The 21,789-nt window shown below is 37.0% G+C and overlaps 1 pseudogene; it reads left to right on the top strand.

Annotated features, from left to right (window-relative positions):
- The first annotated feature begins 2,811 nt into the window (after positions 1-2,811).
- Positions 2,812-21,018, top strand: LOC149185853 (UDP-glycosyltransferase 92A1-like; annotated as a pseudogene).
- The last annotated feature ends 771 nt before the right edge of the window (positions 21,019-21,789 follow it).

Genomic DNA, 21,789 nt, shown 5'->3' with positions numbered 1-21,789 from the left:
GTCTGCGCCAATTTTCTTAACAATCTTATGTTTTTAGGAACGCGTGATTTGTGGGTTGGCCACAGCTAGGGAGACAGCATGGCAATACGTGGGTGTGGACGGGATACGCGCTTTGTTTTGGCCATCTTTCGGTTGACCCTTTCACTCCACGTGGCAACAAATAATTTGGTAAAGGCATTGGTAAAGAAAAAGTTCGGGCACGGCATGCAAGGTATAGTCCATTCACATAATGCCTCATGTCAATACTTTTAAGTTGTGTAACACAAATACGTCGGTCCACGCTTTGATTGCTCTTCTTTCGGAAAATTGTGGCTTCATTCGAAGTTCCTTACATGGAAATTTTCAAATTGCACATTCACATTCAAAGGTATAGGCCATTCACATAAGTAGTTGTCTATAATGCGATTTTTTGGAAGTTTTTCTGGTGGGTTTTTTCGGTCAAAATCGGGCAGTAATTTATTGGAATCGCAAGTTTGATAGCTAGTTTCTGCACAATCAAAACGTCCCAGAGGTTTCTCAGGGTGCTGAATCCAAATATGCAGTTAAAAAACCATTTTAAATAATACAAATCAAGATTTAACCTCAATTTTTTTCGTCGGATTCCGTCACCGAAATCTCCAAAAAATCACATTATAGACAACTCCTTCACATAATGCCTCATGTCAATACTTTTAAGTTGTGTAACACAAATACGTCGGATTGCTCTTCTTTAGGAAAATTGCGGGCTCTTCACATGGAAATTTTCAAACCCTTATTTTCAACGAAAATTTCATTTTAATATTTCGAACGTTCCTATTCTACATTCAAAGTTCGTTACATGGAAATTTTCAAATTGCACATTCACAAAGAATATTATAGTATTTAATTTAATATGAATACTCGGAACATTCTTAGAAAAGCTCAAGTTCCTGGATTTTAATTCGAGAAAAATCTTGAATCTCCCCGAAAAATATTGAAGAGTAACTAACAATTAAGCTACTATCAAATATCTCAATCTTGAAATCATTTTCGCGAATCATATGCGAAAATGATTTGCGAAAATGTTTGGTGTGACATATCAATGTTTGGTTTTATTGGACGTTAACCACCATCATCATCTTCATAATTAAATTCATTTATAAATAATATGTTTTAATAAATTTTAAAATTCGTGTTTGGTATATTATTGCGAAAGTTACGGCCAATGCTATTTTCAATCAAATTTGTTGATTTAATGTGTATTTAATAATTAAATCAGTAATTAAATTTAAATAATTTTGTTTTATAAAGTAATTAAAGTTTAAAATTAATATAAAAGATATGTTGTAATGTATTTTTTTTGTTCTATTAAATATTTTCACATAGTTAAATTTTATAAATAAATAAATTAATAAAAACTCTTCATTCTCATCAAATTTAATAAATTAAATTAAATAAAAAAAATTAATAATTATAATTATTAATAAAACATTTTGACTAATTATATAAAAATAAAATAATAATATAAAAATAAAATAGAATAAAAAAATAAAATTATTTAATTAAAATAAAATAGCGAATTTATTCTTATGAAATATTTGGACTCACGGTTTTCACAATTAATGGTTTTTTCTATGGTATTTTCCTCTAATCTAGCTTATAAAAAAAATACTTAATTAAGATAAATTATTCAATTTACGATTATGTAAACATAACTAATTATCAATTCATTGTACCAAATTTGAATCTTTTTGTGTGAGAGTTATATATAAACACATAAACCTAGGTTGTCAATCTTACAGGTGGCTATTATTGTTAAACGTAAACCTTCCCATACACAACATGATACAAAGTTTTTAAAAAAAATTAAGGAAAAATTTGATAAAGTTTTTCATTATAATTTCTTAATTTAAAAAACAAAATTAAAAAAAAACAATTATTTTTTCTTTTCTTTTTTTAAATTACATTTAAATTCTTTTGCTAATAGAATGGTTTGTGTACATAAAAGAAAATTCTCTTACTAAAAATACTTCTATTTTTGTATCAGAATGTGTTATAGGCAAAGTTTTCAAAAAATTAAAATAAGAAATCTTGTTTCAATGATTTTGTTGATGTATCTATAACCTTTATGTTTGAAAAGACTTTACTTTTTTATTACGCCGTAAGGCATTCCCATTTGAAAAGAACTCACTTAGGTGCATCCGTGTCATAATTTATGCCATTGGATATTTTGTTAGACGATTAGGTTGTAATTACCCGTTGATTTAAATTAAATGGCGCAACGGTTGCGACTCAGTAGTTAGAGGGTGATGAACTGGTAACCGACTTCTTTATGAACCGTCAACCAACCTCAACATTTTATATCGACGAGGCGCTATCTACGGAGCAGTTGTGGTTGATTGGGTTAAAGTTCTTGATTTCAAAACTGAGATATTAAGAGGCCACAACATGAATCTTGAATCTTGGTCTATTGGAGGATAAGATTTTGAGGTTATAAAAAACTGTATGGGTTTTGAGGGATTTGTTTGTTTTTTATACAAACAGATTCGGCTTTGTTTTCTTATACAAACAGATTCGGCCACTGATTAACCTATGGAATTTTATTTGTAGAGAGTCATATGAGTTTCTGAAGTAGAACACTGATTTTTAAATGGATTGTAAGTTATTTCTCACCAAAGACATCATCGCTTCAGTCAACTTTAATTTTCTTGCTCGCACGCCTTCCGTTTAGTGAAATGTGAATCATTGATTGAGCAGGAGGTGCAAGCTTTACAGAGCAGTAGGTGCAATCTTTCCAGCTTGCACATTTGTCGAGTTCTCAGGCCATTTCGCTGCCTAAATTTTCCACCCATAATGGATTCTATGACGCCCTTCCCTGCTGAGAATTTGAGCACTATCACCACCAAAGAGGCTAAGCACCATGTGGTGATGCTCCCCTTCATGGCTCAGGGCCATATTATTCCCTTCCTACAGCTTGCCAAGCTCCGTTTCTTGGAAGCCTCAGAGCACCTGGAACCCCATTTCGAGTGCCTCATTCGCCACATCACTCAAGAAGACGGCGGGCGCCTGCCACTATGCATCATCAACGACATGTTCTTGGGATGGACGCTGGACGTAGGAACATGTTGGTAATACCAAGAATCCAGTTCTGCACTTCTGGGGCTTACGACACCTCCGTCTATTACTCTATCTACACTCATCTACCTTACACGAAGACCAACGCCGAGGAGTTTCTTCTGCCCGATATGCCGCATGTTACAATGGATCGATCTCAGCTCCCTCTATATTTAAAAATGGCCATAGGATCTGATCCCTCGATCTTGTTCATGAATCACTAGATATCTCGCAACGTGCATAGTTGGGGGTCAATCTGTAATACGTTCGAAGAGCTTGAGCATAGCAGTCTCTGACACATGAGAAAATCCACTGGCAGGCCGGTTTGGGCGGTCAGACCGATCATACCCTCTTCATTTCTCTCTTCCTCTACTTCAAATACAGTTGTTGATTCAGAATTTCTACTACGGGGCAAGCAGGCAGAGGCAGAATAGGAAACAGAATCTTTGTTATGGCTCAATTCCGAGACGCCCTCCTCTGTGCTCTATGTTTCCTTTGGAACCCAAAATTTGATATTGTCGTCACACATGAAGGAGCTTGCTTTAGGGCTGGAGTCGAGTCAACAACCTTTCATTTGGGTCATCGGGCCGCTGTTGGAGGTCCCATTTAATTCAGAGTTATTGGCCGAGTTTCTACCAGAGGGATTTGAAGAGCGAGTGAAGGAAAAGAAGTGAGGATTGCTTATCAAAAAGTGGGCGCCTCAGTTGCTGATCCTGTCACATCCTTCTACCGGAGGGTTCCTTAGTCACTGTGGCTGGAATATAAAAGCTATTGCCAAAAAAAATGTCAAGGAATGTGATCTGAAAATGGAATGTACTTGTTTAAGGGTGCAAGGTCTCCATTTCCCAATAATTTCAAATGTGAGTTATACACTCCAAGTGACCTCTGAAAATGTGAAAACTTCTTATTTCTTATACAGAGATAGACTGTAGGGGCATTCACCGGACATGTCACCTCTAAATAGAGGATGAGTTCCAGAGGCTACCTGGCCCTCTACAGGCTCTGCCTAAAGAAATAATGAAGTAAACACTTAGAAGTCTTTGAAATACACATACTTGAAGTTTGATGTCTTGCAGAATAAGACAAATAACTTTCTGCAGCTGAATAGGTGATTATGTGTGTATGCAAGTTATGTATATTTGTTGTTTAACACTTTATATCAGTTTTGTTTAGCATATCATCTTCAGAAAATAAAGACATCAAAATGATAAAGCAGTTCACCCCTTCTGGGCTACATCTGCTAGACCAAGCCTCTCAAACTAGGCTTGTCCTCTTGTATTAAAAATGCTACAAAGGATAATACAAGAATATGAGTGTCTCGAAAGACAGATCTGACTGTAAATACAGAATCAGAAGATAGGAATTAGCTAAACATGCTCTTTCCCAAACACTAAACAGTGAAATTGTACCTTATACAATACTTTCCCCAATTGGCCCTGTTGGCCCTTTAATCTTGCATGGAGAATTTCGAGGTGAATATGACCTCAATTGGTTCTGAAACCCTTTCCATTAGACTCAGAAGGTCGAAAATAGTAGACATAGGCTTTTGAATCACCAAAAATGGATGAACATAGCCCCCAAACAACTCAAGCACTGAAATGGCCCTAGTGGCCCTGAAAGTTTCCCTGAAGCTAAACAGTGAGAAGAATGCCTCAACAGGTAAAATGAGTTGGAGAAATGGATTCAAAATGCTGAAAAACTTTAGGAATGACCTTCGTTCTACATTCACTAGCTGCACAATTCCGAATGCAGCTCCCAAACTAATTTGGCCTTGGTGGCTCCTAGAACTTCCACGAAGCAAAAACACCTGCAAATGACCTCAGATGGCTGTGAAACCTGTGCCAATGGCTTCAGAAGGTCGAAGAGACCCAAAATAATAAAAAAAAATTCATCCAAAAAGGACTTTCCTAGCCAAAGTTATGGCCATTTACTCCCAATTGCCAGTTGCCCCTACAAAAACTCCAGATAACTTTAGTTGGAGCCAGTTAGGCCCGCCAAATATGGCGGGTCCGCCCAAATTTGGCGCTCCGCCAAAATTTCCGCCAACTTGACTGTCAGTTAACGGCCAGTAAATCCCGCATATGACCGGAAAAATCGGGCTGGTGGTTTACATTGGATTTCGTGCCAGCGGTTAAGGGTCTAGGCCCACGGTTTTGGGCGTAAGGGCATATGGAATGGGGGCTGGCCGTTAGGGGCTGGCCCCCTTAGGGCCCCGCTCAAACCACGTTTAAACTTCATATATACTTTCTGCCGCTCACCATTCAAGATCCGCCACTGTGGTATGACGGTAAAACATTGGGTTAGCAACCTGAAGGTTGTGTGATCAAATCACATGGTTGCCACCAAATTTTATAATATGCGCCCATATATGCTGACGTCACTCTGGGCCACGTGGCGGCCTCTGGGCTTGCCACGTGGCTTCCTGTCATTGGTTGCCAAAAACAGAATATTCCAAAGAATTTTCTACGGAATATTCTTTTTTTAATATTTTTTTTTTGAAAAATATTCAAAAATTAAGGGTTATTGGGCGATTTTGTTTTTGGCATAACTTTCTCATACGGTGACCGTTTTTCGAACCGTTCATGGTGCCGGAATCAGGAGGACGAGCTCTATCCATTCATTCAAGTTCAAACCAGTTCTGAGCACTTTCATTTTTGACCATTTTATGACACTTGGTCCTGAGCTCCTTATCACACCTCCCAAATGAGAAGGCTTTTGGTCCCCAAAAGCTCACTGAATCTATGAACTGAACTGTACCGCACTTGAGGAACAGAAATATCCTCTTCCGTTCAGCCAAAAGAGCATACTGATACCAAAATGTCCTGCCTTGCCAATTGTCGTCATGGCAACTTTTTGCTGCATAAGCCAAGTACTTGTCGAATCCCGACCAAGTTCTTTCGCTAGACAAATTTGAAATTGCAGGAACCAGCAATGAAACTTGCTAATATATAAGCTGAAATATTCCCCTGTACATGTGGGCTTGCCAGCTGTCACGATGCCCATCCATGGCACCTCCGCTCCAAAAGAAGAGCTGCCTCCCAAATGAGAAGGCTTTTAAAAAGATGAAACACTTCATCATTTCTCCTCTTTACAATCTTGGAGATCAAATTAACTTTTTCCAAGTCAATATTACATTACATGCATGGTTAAAAACAAAGTAATCAACCCAGTTAATCACACATACATGTTTAAAATACAAGGAAATCATCATGATCCCTGTGCTCATGCATATCATTCTCATGCATGCAGTTTATCCTTCAAATTTCTCTTAAGTACAATCATAAGTACAAGATCCTCGATCACATGTACATGAAATTTCAAAGCTGAAATGAATATAACTTTTGCTGCGATAGAGTGAGTCTCATACTCAGCTTTTCCATCCTGCAACTTGCATTCCCTTAACATAGAAATGCATTCAATTAAAGACATGCAACTTTAATTGGATAAGAATTCTAACCATTTCAAAGGTGCTTCCTTTAACTGCACATCGATATCAACATGTGTATCATCCTGACACATATCAATGATGGAAACTTCCTTCCCATTCTTGCCATACTCTTTCTCCAATTTCTTCAATTTTCGTGGAAGCATTGTTGGATTCAGAGTCCAACACCTTTCAGCAGTATGTCCATGCTTATGGCAATAAGTGCAACACATGTTCATCTTCTTGACAACATGATTTGCATTGTTCAATGGAACTTTGGCTTCTTGCCTCCTTCCCTTCAAAAGTTTCCTGTATGTTGTCATTCTTTTGCAACATCTAGAAACACTATGGTTAACCAAACCACAAAAAGAACATGCAATTCTTTTCCAATGCTTGTGTGGAAATTTTCCATGCTTTACATGATCAAAGGAAGTGTGATGGAAATCAAATTTATACCTTTCTCTTTCACCTTCATTACCTTCATAAGGAGGTGAATTGAAAGAAGAAGAAGCTCCTTTTGGAACACCATCAATCCCTTCAATGGTTTTAGAGCTTTCACAATTCTCTTGTTTAAGTGCATGCTTATGCACACCTTCTTCTTGCAAGGTATGTTTCAAACTATTGCATTCCTCAAGGATACAACATTTACAACCTTGAGATAGAGAACCTGAAATGAAACTCCTTCTAGGAACTGTTTCAATTGCCTTCCTGGCTACTTTGGAACTTTCTCCATAAGATTGTCCATAGCCAAGACCCAAATTCTTAGGACTTACCTCAACCATTATTGGCTCAACTATACCCTGTGCATGTTTGCCCAATCCTTTTCCTTCATATCCCATTTTGGACATCAACTTGGACCCTATGCCTCTGGTATGTTTCTCAAAAGAACCAACATAAACATTATTATAAGAATTTGAAGACAAACTAGAATTGTTTACCTCTTCTTCAACCTGATACTTGGCTAATGCTTCTTTGGCAACAAGGAGTTGTGTCTCCAACTCATGCATCCTTTCCAGATTCATGTTTGCAATATGAAGTTAGCCTTCCATTTCCTGCAATTGGTCAGAAAACAACTGCTTCTCTTCCCTCATGGAATTCAACTGCTCTTGAAGTCTAGAGCTCTTTCTTTCATCCTCATACATTTCTCTCACCATATTCATCATGATGAAAAATTCTTGCTTCAAGCCTTCATAAAAAAATCTTGTGAAGAGGGACGATTTTGAGAACTCACTTATGGAAGTTGTCATTATAAAAATGAACAAAAGAGCTTCAGCAAACTCAAACAACAAGTAGTTTGCAGAATAATAAAGCAGTCAATCTTCAACACTGCTTAAGACACCTTTCAAGCTACATAATCAAGCTAGTGATGTCAGTCAAGCAAACCTAGTGCTATGATACCATCTGATCTGAAAATGGAATGTACTTGTTTAAGGGTGCAAGGTCTCCATTTCCCATAATTTCAAATGTGAGTTATACACTCCAAGTGACCTCTGAAAATGTGAAAACTTCTTATTTCTTATACAGAGATAGACTGTAGGGGAATTCACCGGACATGTCACCTCTAAAGAGAGGATGAGTTCTAGAGGCTACTTGGCCGTCTACAGGCTCTGCCTAAAGAAATAATGAAGTAGACACTTAGAAGTCTTTGACATACACACACTTGAAGTTTGATGTCTTGCAGAATAAGACAAATAACTTTCTTCAGCTGAATAGGTGATTATGCGTGTATGCAAGTTATGTATATTTGTTGTTTAACACTTTATATCAGTTTTGTTTAGCATATCATCTTTAGCAACTAAAGACATCAAAATGATAAAGCAGTTCACCCCTTCTGGGCTACATCTGCTAGACCAAGCCTCTCAAACTAGGCTTGTCCTCTTGTATTAAAAATGCTACAAAGGCTAATACAAGAATATGAGTGTCTCGAAAGACAGATCTGACTATAAATACAGAATCAGAAGATAGGAATTAGCTAAACATGCTCTTTCCCAAACACTAAACAGTGAAATTGTACCTTATACAGTACTTTCCCCAATTGGCCATGTTGGCCCTTTAATCTTGCATGGAGAATTTCGAGGTGAAGATGACCTCAATTGGTTCTGAAACCCCTGCCATTAGACTCAGAAGGTCGAAAATAGCAGACATAGGCTTTTGAATCACCAAAAATGGATGAACATAGCCCCCAAACAACTCAAGCACTGAAATGGCCCTAGTGGCCCTGAAAGCTTCCCTGAAGCTAAACAGTGAGAAGAATGCCTCAACAGGAAAAATGAGTTGTAGAAATGGATTCAGAATGCTGAAAAACTTTAGGAATGACCTTCGTTCCACATTCACTGGTTGCATAATTCCCAATGCAGCTCCCAAACTGATTTGGCCTTGGTGGCTCCTGGAACTTCCACGAAGCAAAAACACCTGCAAATGACCTCAGATGGCTATGAAACCTATGCCAATGGCTTCAGAAGGTCGAAGAGACCCAAAATCAAAAAAACATTCGTCCAAAAAGGACTTTCCTAGCCAAAGTTATGGCCATTTACTTCCAACTGCCAGTTGCCCCTACAAAAACTCCAGATAACTTTAGTTGGGGCCAGTTAGGCCCGCCAAAATTTCCGCCAGCTTGACTGTCAGTTAACGGCCAGTAAATACCACATATGACCGGAAAAATCGAGCTGGTGGTTTACTTTGGATTTCGTGCCAACGATTAAGGGTCTAGGCCCACGGTTTTGGGCGTAAGGGCATATGGAATGGGGGCTGGCCCCCTTAGGGCCACGCTCAAACCACGTTTAAACTTCATATATACTTTCTGTCGCTCACCATTCAAGATGCTACTATGGTATAATGGTAAAACATTGGGTTAGCAACCTGAAGGTTGTGTGATCAAATCACATGGTTGCCACCAAATTTTATAATATGCGCCCATATATGCTGACGTCACTCTGGGCTTGCCACGTGGCTGCTTATCATTGGTTTCCAAAAACAGAATATTCCAAAGAATTTTCTACGGAATATTCTTTTTTTATTTTTTTTTTGAAAAATATTAAAAAATTAAGGATTATTGGACGATTTAGTTTTTGGCATAACTTTTTCATACGGCGACTGTTTTTCGAACCGTTCATGGTGCCGGAATCAGGAGGACGAGCTCTAACCGGTCGTTCAAGTTCAAACCAGTTCTGAGCACTTTCATTTTTGACCATTTTACGACACTTGGTCCTGAGCTCCTGATCAGAATGTGAGGGTTTGCAATTGGTTGTAAATGCATTTGGTGCAACGATGGCTTCCATGAACAATGAAGAGGACTAGCGTTGTGATTTAACTTTTGTGAGAAATACAGATCAAGATTTTGAAAGAAATATTGATACAAAACTAAGGTAAAGTTATAATGTTTTTTTCTAATGAATTGAAGACTTGTTTTCTCTACTATGCTACCTTTCTTGAGGATATAAAAATAAATGCGGAGACACTAGTGGGAATTTTGATTGCAGAAGGCATGCTCACTAGTGGAGAGATGGAGGGACAACTTATTTAATGCATCTCGGGTACGAGTACTTGGATCGACTCGTAAAAAGGTGCTTGATCCAGTATGTTGTTGCATATGCATTAATGAATTGATTTAAATAGTTGAATTCAATAACCTTTTCGTTGGCACAATGGCTAGAAATAATTGAAGTTACTAAAACAAAAACCAGAGAATTAAATATGACAATTGCTGCCGATATAAGGGAATCAAATTTCCTTCACCTCATACATCCAATCAGAAGAGGAATGGACATTGTGTTGGCCAATTTGTTTTAGCTATCGGACAACCCAAAAATACTTTATCTTTAAGAATTTTCCCTCTATGCTCTATTCAGGATCTTCCTTCGTCATGGTCTCATATGTTTATCTCACACTAACACCAGACAAATAAATAATAGATTTTGCCTCCTACGATAACCAACTCAGATGAGGAAAAAAATTATGAAAAAAATGAGTACTTACCCAAATGCCACATGTGAAATGAATTGATTCTTGATGAATCAACATAATCTACTACAACGAATTTTCCCTTTGCTGCAAATTCTATTTCTTTAATTGTTTCCCCTGTCGCTTAAACGACCACGGATGTGTGCTCGGGCATTTGTCATCCTTTTGCTCGAGGTTCTAAATAAAAAGGAAAGGCTTCTTTGCATCGCTTAATTTTATTATTCTCCAGCAACAGGATGAGAATCATTTCAACTAAGTCACGCCAGGGAAAAAGTTATGAAAAAAAAATACTTACACCAATGGCACTTGGTGAAATGAGTTTTTTCTATTGCTGGAGGTTCTGAATAAAAAGGAAAGGCTCTTGCATCACTTAATTTTATTATTGTAAATTTATTATAAGTAAGTAATATATATTAAAAAAATATATATATTTTTTTTTAATATATAAGTATTTAATATTATAATTATAATTTTGTAATATAAATAATTTATATAAAATTTTATTTTATTTTTGTTATATAAAATAATTAAATATTTATTTTATACATTATATAAAATATTTTCTAAATATAAAATTATATATATTAATTTTATATTTATAATTATTATTATTAATGAAAAAAGTAAAGTAATTTTTTATGCATCAAATAGAAACAATCAAAAAATTGTAATTGTTAATCTTTTTTGTTTGACAAATTTACTTAAATTGCTAGTTTAGAGAAATAATAGTTGATTATATGTTAGGAAGAGTACTAGCATCTTCATGTTCTATGATCTTGGATGAAAAATCTCAAAAAGTTTATGAAAGGTAAAAATCTCAAAAGTTTATAAAAGGTAAAAATAGTTAATTTAGATGAAAATGGCGTGTCAAAAATAATGAGGTCAGAAACATATGTGTGCTTAAAAGAATGGTAGTCTAGTAAGGGATTGTGATAAGGTACTCGGTAAAAGCAAGGACAATTATGATTATGATCCACAAAGAGACTTACAAGAAAAATCATAGAATATATTCTCCAGATTTTCTAGAGCTGGAATGCTCATTAAAAAAAATGTTTTGGTAGTCTAGCAAGCGATTGTGATAAGGTATTTGGTAAAAGGAAAGACAATTATGATCCACAAAGGAATTGTAATAAAAAACACAGAATATATTATCTAGATTTTCTAGAGCTTGAATGCTCATTCAAAAAATTGTTTGCCTCTTTCATTTAACTTGTCTAGGAAAATGATGATGCACTTCTAGATGTTCTCTTAGCATCTGTTGCTATTGAATTTATGTTATGTTTTGTTAGCATATGTTGCTCTTGAACTCATTCAAAAAATTGTTTGCCTCCTTCGATTCAAGTTGTCTAGGCAAATGATGATGCACTTCTAGATGTTTTGTTAGCATTTGTTGCTCTTGAATTTATGCCTTACGACATTTCCATTGCAACATCTGGTGCAATTGCTAGTAATTATTGTTGTCCTCCAGCATGACAATGTCTTATATGCAATTTTTTTTTTTTAAATTGAGAAATTTTGATAAAACATTTTCCATTATAATTTCTTAATTTAAAAAAGTAAAAATAAAAAGAAGAGTTATTTTCTCCTTATCCAATTTCAATGATTTTGATTCATGTACCTATAGTCTTTATGTTTGAAAAATCAAGCTTTATTTTTGTATCAAAGTGTATTCTAGGCAAAGTTAAAAAAAAAAAAAATAGCAAATCTTATTTCAATGATTTTGATTTATATATCTACATTCCTTATGTTTGAAAATTTAGGTTTTAGTTTTGTATAATTATTGTTGTCCTCCAGATTGTTTTATAGGCAACCAAGCATCAGTTTGTTGTGCCAAATTTGAGATTTGAATCCTTTTGTGTGAGAGCTATATATAGACATAGAAGATTCATGAAGTGATTCAAGGATTAGGTCCTTTAGTTGCCAATGTCACTGGTGGCTATTATTGGTAAAGGTAAGTCTTCCCTTGCAAAGCACAAATTAGGATTTATTTCTGTATCACACTGTCTTATAAGAAAAGTTAAAAAAAAAAATTAGAGATAATTTTGATATTTTTTTCCTTATAATTTCTTAATTTAAAAATAAAAAACAAAAACAAGGGTTATTTTCTCTTTATTCTAATTTTTCTTTTTAAATTATATTTTAACTCTTTTGTGAATAGTTGGTGTAAATAAAAAAAATTCTCAGACTAAAAATACTTCTATTTCTATGAAATTGTATTAACTTCTTTCTTTGAAGCTTTTGTGAATGGTTCTTATGTATGAAAAGTTTTCAAAAAAAGTACAGAATTCCATTTTAATGATTTTGATTTATTATGTATGAAAATTGATGCTTTATTTATGTATAATTATTTATTATGTAAACTAGCCTAGATCCATCTTAACTTTGGACCTATTAAGCTTGGAGAGGTATCAAATCACTCAAAGTGCAAACATTTTCTCAAATTCAATCTTTAAACTTCTTTTTTGAATGCAAAACATAATAATAATAATAAATAAATAAAATGTACCTTAAAAAATTTATTGCCTCTCCGCAATCATATATATATATATATATATATAATAATTTAATTATCAGTAAACTATAATTTTTAATTAAAAAAAAAAAAAAAAATCAAACTATTAAAATAAAATTATAAATTTAAACATTTTCATATATGAAATTAAGTAAATTTCTTATTATTAAATAGAATTCTTGTAATAGCCTAAAAACTTAAAAGCTAAATTGGATACTAGGTGAAATTAATCTCTATGTGAATCTAAGGATTTGGCACTTGCCATTTCCTCATAAATTCTCCGGTTGTTATTACTTGTTAACAATGAACTGTGTTCTTTATAATTTACTTACTTAAGTTTCTTATTTTATTTTTATTTTAAAGATTTAATTAATAATTATGTCTAAGGATGTAAATTTTAAATATACTAAAGTGATCTGGATTTAAACAGGAACGCAATAAATTATAGAGATAATCATAAACACAGAGATGCAACGGAAATAATACTTCATTTCATTAATGTAAAATACTGAAATATGCTTACAAACAAAAATGGAAATAAACCAGGTAGGGCGATGGTGGCTTATCTCTGAGAAGAGATGTAGTGGCTACATGCCTCTGAACTGTGTTACAATGAGGCTTGAAGGCCTATTTATTGTTTAGAAACAATGGAAAACCCTTAACATCCCAAAACCTAACCCTAGAAGATGAAACGCCAAATTGTGGGCCTCGTTTGGGTAAATTGGTACATCAATTTCCCAAGGTCGTAACTTTAGCACCCGATCTTCGTTTGACATGTACAATAGCTCGTTAGAAATATCTATCGGAGAACTATAACTTTGGGAAGAGCAACATCAATCCATGGACCCATGTTGCTCCCAGATTTCCCAAAAAATGTCGTTTAGGGCCTCAAAATGGATCCGGAAGTTCAGGACCCGAAAAACTGCTAAAAATAGTAAACTGTGCTATAATTACGAAAACTGAAAAACTGAAAGAGACAGTTGTGGGGGTCCAAGTGGGATAGGTGGGTGGCCACCAACATCCACCTAGATCATTCCTCCCCCGTAGGAAGCAATGGTCCCCATTGCGTTGAGTTCCTCCATCTGCTGAACTTGGTCCTTGGTGAGCTGTTCTGCAATCTCGAATGTGTCCAGTAATGGTGGGAAGCATGGTCGAGGGCAGTACACATTGAACACTTGGTGTAGGCGAAGGAATGGAGGAATGTTGTGCTCCAAAGCATTATTTCCCACAGCCTTAGTAATGGTGTAAGGACCATGTCGGCGTGGTCGGAGCTTCTGATGGGCTCTTGTAAGGCGTTCTTTCTGCAGATGCAACCAGACTTTGTTGCCCACCTAAAGCTTGTGTGGTACCCCTATGGGTGAGGAGAAGTTGTTCCTGTGTTCTATCATGACCATATTCCTTTGCTGCTGCTGCTGCATGGAGGAACCCTTTGCGGGGGTCATGGATGTGGTGATGATCTTCCCCTTACTTTAGGAGCGAATCAGACAGAAAATGAATTTCCTAGTCTGGGAGATGAGCTTGCTGCTTTTCTTAGCAGTGATCAAAGAGGTGGTGGTAGGTGGGGCTACCTCCGGTATCCTATATAATGAATTATTCAAAGAAATAACGACAACACAAGTTCTTGACGCATACACAGCATGTCGCCTCCACAAGTATGGCTGGGCTAATAGTACATCACAAACATCCAGAGGTGTAACATCACACAATACCTCGTCTGTGAAGGGCTTGATGCTGAAGGGAAGGCAGCACTGCTGGCAAACTTTGAGATCTCGTCCTTCATGAAGCCACCCGATATTGTATAGTTGCGGGTGTGGTGTAGTTGGTAGGCCCAACCGCTTCATGACCTCTGCTGAAATGAGGTTATTTTGGCTGCCACTGTCAACAATGAATTGCAGCGACGAACCCTTCACCCACATCTGTGAGTGGAAAAGACGCTCCCCCTCCTCTGAGTCTTCGGGCTCATTCTTCTGGATCTTGGCAGTGGCAATATTGACGCTGGGCTCCGCATCAATGATCTGCTTCCCTTTGCCATTCCCCTTGTCGGGTTCTGACTCAGGGTTGGAACATGCATCTGATTCGGAAGCCTTCAGTTGGGTTACCAACGACTGCTTGGTCCAACACTCACTTGTGTTGTGAGTGGGGCTCTTATGGAACTCACACCACTTTCTTGTGTCCTTCTTCGGCTTTGTGGTGTTGTTATTTTCTTGTGGCTTCGACGGGTTGTCTTGGGTCACCCCACGTTGGCTTTGTCCTTTGGTCTTCGGATTTGCAGATCTAAAGTCTCTCTTCTTCTATTTGAACTTGTGTTCGATTTTGACAGCGTATCGGTACGGTGTGCTGAGCGAGGAGATGTTCAGGAACTCCATCTCTTCTTAGATGTATCTGTGTAGGCAGCCACGGTATTTGAGTACTAGATGTAGCTCAGAATCTTTGATACCCAACTGTGTGCAAAGCGTATGAAAAATGTTTGTGAACTCCGACACATCTTGGTCCCTTCCTTGCCGCAGTGTGGTCCATTTGATGTATTTGTCCTCATAGCTTTTGACAGAGTAGTACTACTCCTTGATGGCATCTCGGAATGAATCCCAAGTGGGTGCGGATGAAAATAATGAGCTCGTACTTTCATTCTTTTGTTCACAGTAGGTTTCCCACCAGTCCTTGACATGGGGGGTTGCTTTGAGAAGAGCGAAAGCAATCTTTTCCTGATTCGAAAATTCATGAACAGAAAAATACCCATTTAGCAGATTTAACCATTTATCTACAACATCTGCGTCTATTTTACCCTCGAAGATGGGGATTTAAAAATTAACTTGTACCTTAAACGTTGTGGCATTTCCAGAGTAGCTTTTGGAAGCTGATGTGTTGTCTCTGGGTAGCCACTGAAGGATCTGCGCAAAGTTGTCCATCATCGCATTCCTTTGTCGCTCAAGGGCTTCTTCGAGCAAGACTTTGATAAGATCTCCTGCCCCCTCGTCTTTCTTCTCATCCGCCATGGGAGGCCGTCGAGATTTGCGAGGCTGGTCTTGCAAAGGTTCGACTAGTTCAAGCCCTAACTCCTGATATCCTGACCTCGTTGGGGACATGCAAAGAAAAACAGAGAAAAAGCAGACCGCTCTGATACCACTGATCCAGATTTAATCAGGAACGCAATAAATTACAGACATAACCATAAACACAAAGATGCAGCAGAAATAATACTTCATTTCATTAATGTAAAATACTGAAATATGCTTACAAACAACAATGGAAATAAACCAGCTAGGGCGATGGTAGCTTATCTCTGAGAAGAGATGTGGCGGCTACATGCCTCTGAACTATGTTACAATGAGGCTTGAAGGCCTATTTATTGTTGAGAAACAATGGAAAACCCTTAACATCCCAAAACCTAACCCTAGAATATGAAACGCCAAATTGTGGGCCCCGTTTGGGTAAATTGGTACATCAATTTCCCGGGGTCGTAACTTTGGCACCCAATCTCCGTTTCATGCGTACAGTAGCTCGTTAGAAAGATCTATCCAAGAACTATAACTTTGGGAAGAACAACATCAATCCATGGACCCATGTTTCTCCCAAATTTCCCAAAAAACGTCGTTTAGGGCCTCAAAACGGCTCTGGAAGTTCAGAACCCAAAAAACTGCTAAAAATAGTAAATTGTGCTACAATTACAGAAACTGAAAAACTGAAAGAGACAGTTGTGGGGGTCCAAGTGGGATAGGTGGGTGGCCACCAACATCCACGTGGATCATAAAGTTTTTTTTTTCTTTCTTTCACATATACATTATTCTTAATTCATGTGAACCATCTAAAAGAAAATCTTAAACACATGCAAAAGTTTATTAAGGATTGAGCTCTTGATATGATAGTGATTTGTACATTGTTAAAGCCCATGCCATTATCAATGGCACCTATGTATGAGCCCCCTCTTCTTATATGTGGTACTATCACATAATTATGATTGGAAACTTTCCATGGTGAAAGAATGTAATTGCTCAAGATGAAAACCGCAATTATTGGCAACTTTAGGGGTTTCAAGCTTGTTTTATAGAAAAAACTAACAAGTTGTGCAAGAGCTGTTATCCAAGCCAATTATGACCCATAAATCCAATTTCAACATCACTTATTATATGTTTCATAGCAAAACTTTTGCATCTTTCTAATCCTATTTTAAGTTAGTAGATAATTGTCATTGGTTTGCTCTAGATTTCTTCATGCAACTAGCATGTTAGATAATTTTAACATATGTTTATTATTTGATGTGAATGCATTGTGCATTGTGTATAAATGTAATGTATTTTGGAATTTGTGAATGGCAAGAAGGGATCAATATTGGACATGAGATGGTCTTAAATCTCTAATATGCTCTATATTTTAATGCTTAAATGTTTTGAAATGTGACTTGAGAAAGGTTGTTACATTGTTGTTAGAGAATAGTATCTAGTGTGAAAATTATGTCAAAAATTTGCCAAAGTGTGTTGCCATGTGATGTTCTTGCATATATTGGAATATCCTCAGCAGGTGGTAATTAACCAAGGTCAATAAGAAGGATATTGGAAAGGCTACCAAATGGGTGCATTTATGGTGAAAATGCTTCACGAAAGTTTCTAGTGATTTCCTTTATAGATATCTCATCTCCTTTATTGGAAATCGAAGGGTTGCATGTATTTTTTTATGTTTTTATGTTGAAGGTTGTGACATGAGTAAATGAATAAGGGATAGATTTTATTAGTTGTAGTTTCAAAGCATGCATGTTTAAAGCACCAATCAAATATATCCATCTCCCTCTCTAACTCCATCTCTCTCGCCCCCCCGGCCCTCTTATCCCTCTTCCTTCATCTCCCCCCTTCTCTCTCTCTTCAGCCTCTAGCTCTGTCACTATATCCCTCCCTATGAACTAATAATTGAAGGATAGGCATGTCTATTTCGAAATAAGGTTTCCAAAATTTTAATTTAATTATTAATAATAATTAGGTCGATGGTAGTGATTTAATCTTCATGGAATATTCTAGATTATTCTTAGTTGTCGATCAAAGGTTGATATTTATTTCAAAAATAGTTATGCCCTTTCTACTATTTTAACTAAATTGATTAATTAAAAGAATGTCATATGAGCATGTTTCATATGAAGATGAGTTATGGTTTTTTGGTATGTGGTATTAGTAAGTCATAATATTGTAACAAAGTCTATCAGTAGTGTCGTCATATAATATTAAATGGTTGGTAAATGTTGATACACATTAATCCATAATAAGCATCAAACCACTTGCTTCATAATACATCTCACATTATAGTGTACCATTCACTAATCCTTAAGTTGTAACCCTTTCTATTGCCAGATTTTGCAACCCTAGTTGTAGCCATCCAAAATTTGTTCATCATGCTCCAAGTCTTTGTCAAGGGTTGGATGGAAGATCATAATGCTTGCAAGTGTCTCCTCCCCACCTCGATGTTTTCGATTAAATAATCAACCCTTCGATTCAATTAGAATTCCTATGTGGCTTCAAAGGATTGCCTCGAGCATCTGCCAGATCACTGAGGTTGCTCTTCTAGTAACCGCATACGATGGTTTGTCCTCACAAATTAATATCCACCAGTAGCTTAGAGGGCGAAAAAGGGGTTTCAGCTCTCTTCTAAGGGTTTTTTCCACTGAGGCTGGCTAGAAGAAGACCAACAACCTCGATCCTCACCACAACATGAGAGGACGCAGGATTCACCATGTGTTTTTTGAGAAGAAACTGGAGGTGTGCAAGGTAGAGGCGAAAGAGAGGTACCCAATCAAATCCCTGAGAGATTTATCACCGTAAATGGTGATATGAAAATCCCTCTTCAAGGTGTTTGGAATGCAGTGCTCTGCATGTGCCGCGTCCACCGAGAATGCCATCAAGTGGCTTGAGGTATAACGGATGCCAACATCTATGTCACAAAGGTTCTTAGGCTCGGTGAGTTTTCTGTTTTTCAAAACTCTAACCCTGCAAATCATGTGGGTATTGAATACCATTTTTACCTAAGTTGCGGTCTTGTGTGGGAAGGATCAATAATTTTAGAGGGTGATAGTTTGCTTCCAAACGAGGGTTTGCAGAAATAAGACATTCCTCAAGGTATGGTAAAACAAAGGCAATATATTTTGCTGTAGGCTTCTTCCTGCATCCATGATGAGGTTATTACCCCAAATATGGATAATTTTTCAAACTTTGTGAGACCTTTCTCAAGGAGTTCCTTTTGTATGTAGGTCAAAGCCATAGATCTTGTCTCCTCACTTATAGGTAGGATTCAATCGGGGATGGGATTCCTTATGACAATATTTAATTCCCACATCTAGATAAGAAACTCAAGGATTTGAAATTCCTTTTCATGTATGGCATAGCCAAGGATGCCTCGATTTATCTAATATCAAAATTAAGAGGTGGAGCAAAAGGTTGGGGTGTGTCCTCTTCCTCTCAAACCAAATCTTTTAAGGATGTTCTTATGCCAGGTGTTTCTCCTTCAAACTCTAAAAATCTGTCAAGACCTGCATTCATTGTGGATAAGGTAGCAAAAATCCCATCTCTTGAAGCGTATAACATTATCTCCAACTTCTTGGATGAAAATTATGAATGGTAGGAAATCATATATCATTTTAATGGATTTTGGCCATTAGCATATGCTTTTTAGGAATGGGTCCACCAAAACTAGTCTGAAAATATAGTTGTGTTTTTACTCAAAAGGGTCCTTTATTGTGATTTTTGGAAATAAAGAGGACCAACAAAAGGTTTTCGATCAGGGACCCTGGTTTTGGGGTCGTTTTGGTCTCTCGTTTCAACCATGGTTCCCTAATTTTAATCCTCTTTCCATGAAGGATCTAAAAACTCCAATTTGGGTAAGGCTTCCTAACTTGCACATTCATTTAACACGTCCAGGCATATTAGTCGTGGTGGGAAAGTTATTAGGTCGCTTCATCAAAATAGAAGTTGAAAGGATTGTGAAAGGAAGTCACATTTGTTCACATATGTGTCAAAGTGGACCTTAGTAAAGGGTATCCTAATAACATCATTCTCAATTGAAGGGGTAGGGTTATACACAACTATTAGTCTACTATGAAAACATTTCCTTCTAATGCAGGATTTGTCAACATCCCTACCATCTTCAAAATGCTTTATTTTTTTCACAAGGGGCCTTTCCACACCCATATGCTAAGAAAATGAGTTGTGGATAGCAAGATCCAAAGGGTACAAAAGGATACAAAACTACTTCGAATCCTAAGCAAGACAACACACAACAACATAAGACACCTACTTCCAATTCAACTCCTCCATATTAAGCTCAAGCACAGGTAGGGACATCGTCTCCCTCAACAAAGGAAGGCCATCCTTCGACAAAAATTGTAATAAACTCAGCCATAATTTTCTCTTTGTCAATGAGTGGACACAAGCATACCTAGGAATCAGATCACTCAAATAATGACAAGGAAACAACAAATATTGAAAATCTTTGTCAATGTTGTCTCAAAGAAATGTCATCATTGTCTCATACACACCTATTCAGAATGGATTGATGTTTGCAAGGAGAAAAAGAAAAACACATGATTAATGTTGGGATGTAAGACCAAGAAAGTAGTAAATGTATTGTCATACATTGAGATTTCTTGTGATGGTCAGAAGGTTGTAATTTTCTATTGAGGTAATACCAATAAATTTACAAAAAAAAAACACATCTCACATAGTTAAACTAGAAAAGAAAAGAAAAACACAAAATTATCTAAATTATAACTTTATTTTAAATCATTATTATTAATTATGAAAAGAATTGGTATATAAATTAAACATATATACATTTTTTTTTTTTGTAGGCTAAGGTGTTGCTCTCTTTTTTCTATTACTTCAAATCAAAATACATATCAAAAAAGGTTGCCTTCCACTCGCCCTCTTGGGGAAACCGAGTGTTTAAGCCACCTGAAGTTCTTAATAGCCGCCCAAAAATAAAAGATCCATAGTCTGGTTGTCCAAGCTAAATACACTAAGCAGTCTTTCAGATTTCTAGTCCTACTTACTTGCATATAACAGATTTCAACATCTAATACTTGGAACACACTGGAATTATCTATACTATGTATTTTCATCAAAATTAAAAAACATATCTGAAATTACTCAGCTTCTGCCTCTGGACGCTGGGTAGTCTCCTTGTTTGCATTCTGATTTCCTTCCTTTATCAGTTGCTGGATCTCGTCCAGCTTCTTCTCCTGCATCTCCAAGGAAATCTGGATAATTCGGAGCTCCCTCCTCAGGTTGGGAACCCCCTGCGCAAGTTCAGCCATCTCTGTTGCAGCTTGCTCCAGAGCTTTGGCCAGCAATCTTTTCATTACCCAGTATATATGAAGGGACTGTTTAAATAAAGACATTCTGCCCCTAGTGTTACCAGGGTCGTGGAGAAGGAACTCCCAGTCCTCCATCTCAGAATCCGACTGAGCTTGAATGGCGTCTTCCTCCATATTCTGTATAATTCTTCTAATTCTGGGGCTCGTGTTCTGGTTATATGCCTTCTCTGCTTGCTGGATTTTCCTGTCTAGCGACCGGCTTGTCGTTTTTCCCGGTCTCCCCCTCTGCCCACGTCGACCTCCCCTTGCTCCTCGGTATCTGCTCGCTCCTCTGCCTCTCGTGCTGCTCGGATCCGTCCCGCTTCCAGCCTGTCTGCTTCCCCTCCGTCTGCCACTCTGCCTTACCCTTCCTCCCCGTTGTCCCGGCTGCTCATCGCTGTTTTGCTGGTTCTCCCATCCTTCTACAGTTCTGCTACGCTCCTTATCCCGCCTGCATTTATCTTGCCAGTCCTCCTCCTCCTCAGAATCATCGTA

This window comes from Pinus tabuliformis, chromosome 3_1 (assembly GCF_031772625.1).
Source record: "Pinus tabuliformis cultivar Carrire ecotype Pingquan chromosome 3_1, CPIR1, whole genome shotgun sequence".
Taxonomy (NCBI): Eukaryota; Viridiplantae; Streptophyta; class Pinopsida; order Pinales; family Pinaceae; genus Pinus; species Pinus tabuliformis.
Note: the sequence above shows the minus strand (reverse complement) of the source record. Positions and strands in the feature narration are given on the sequence as shown.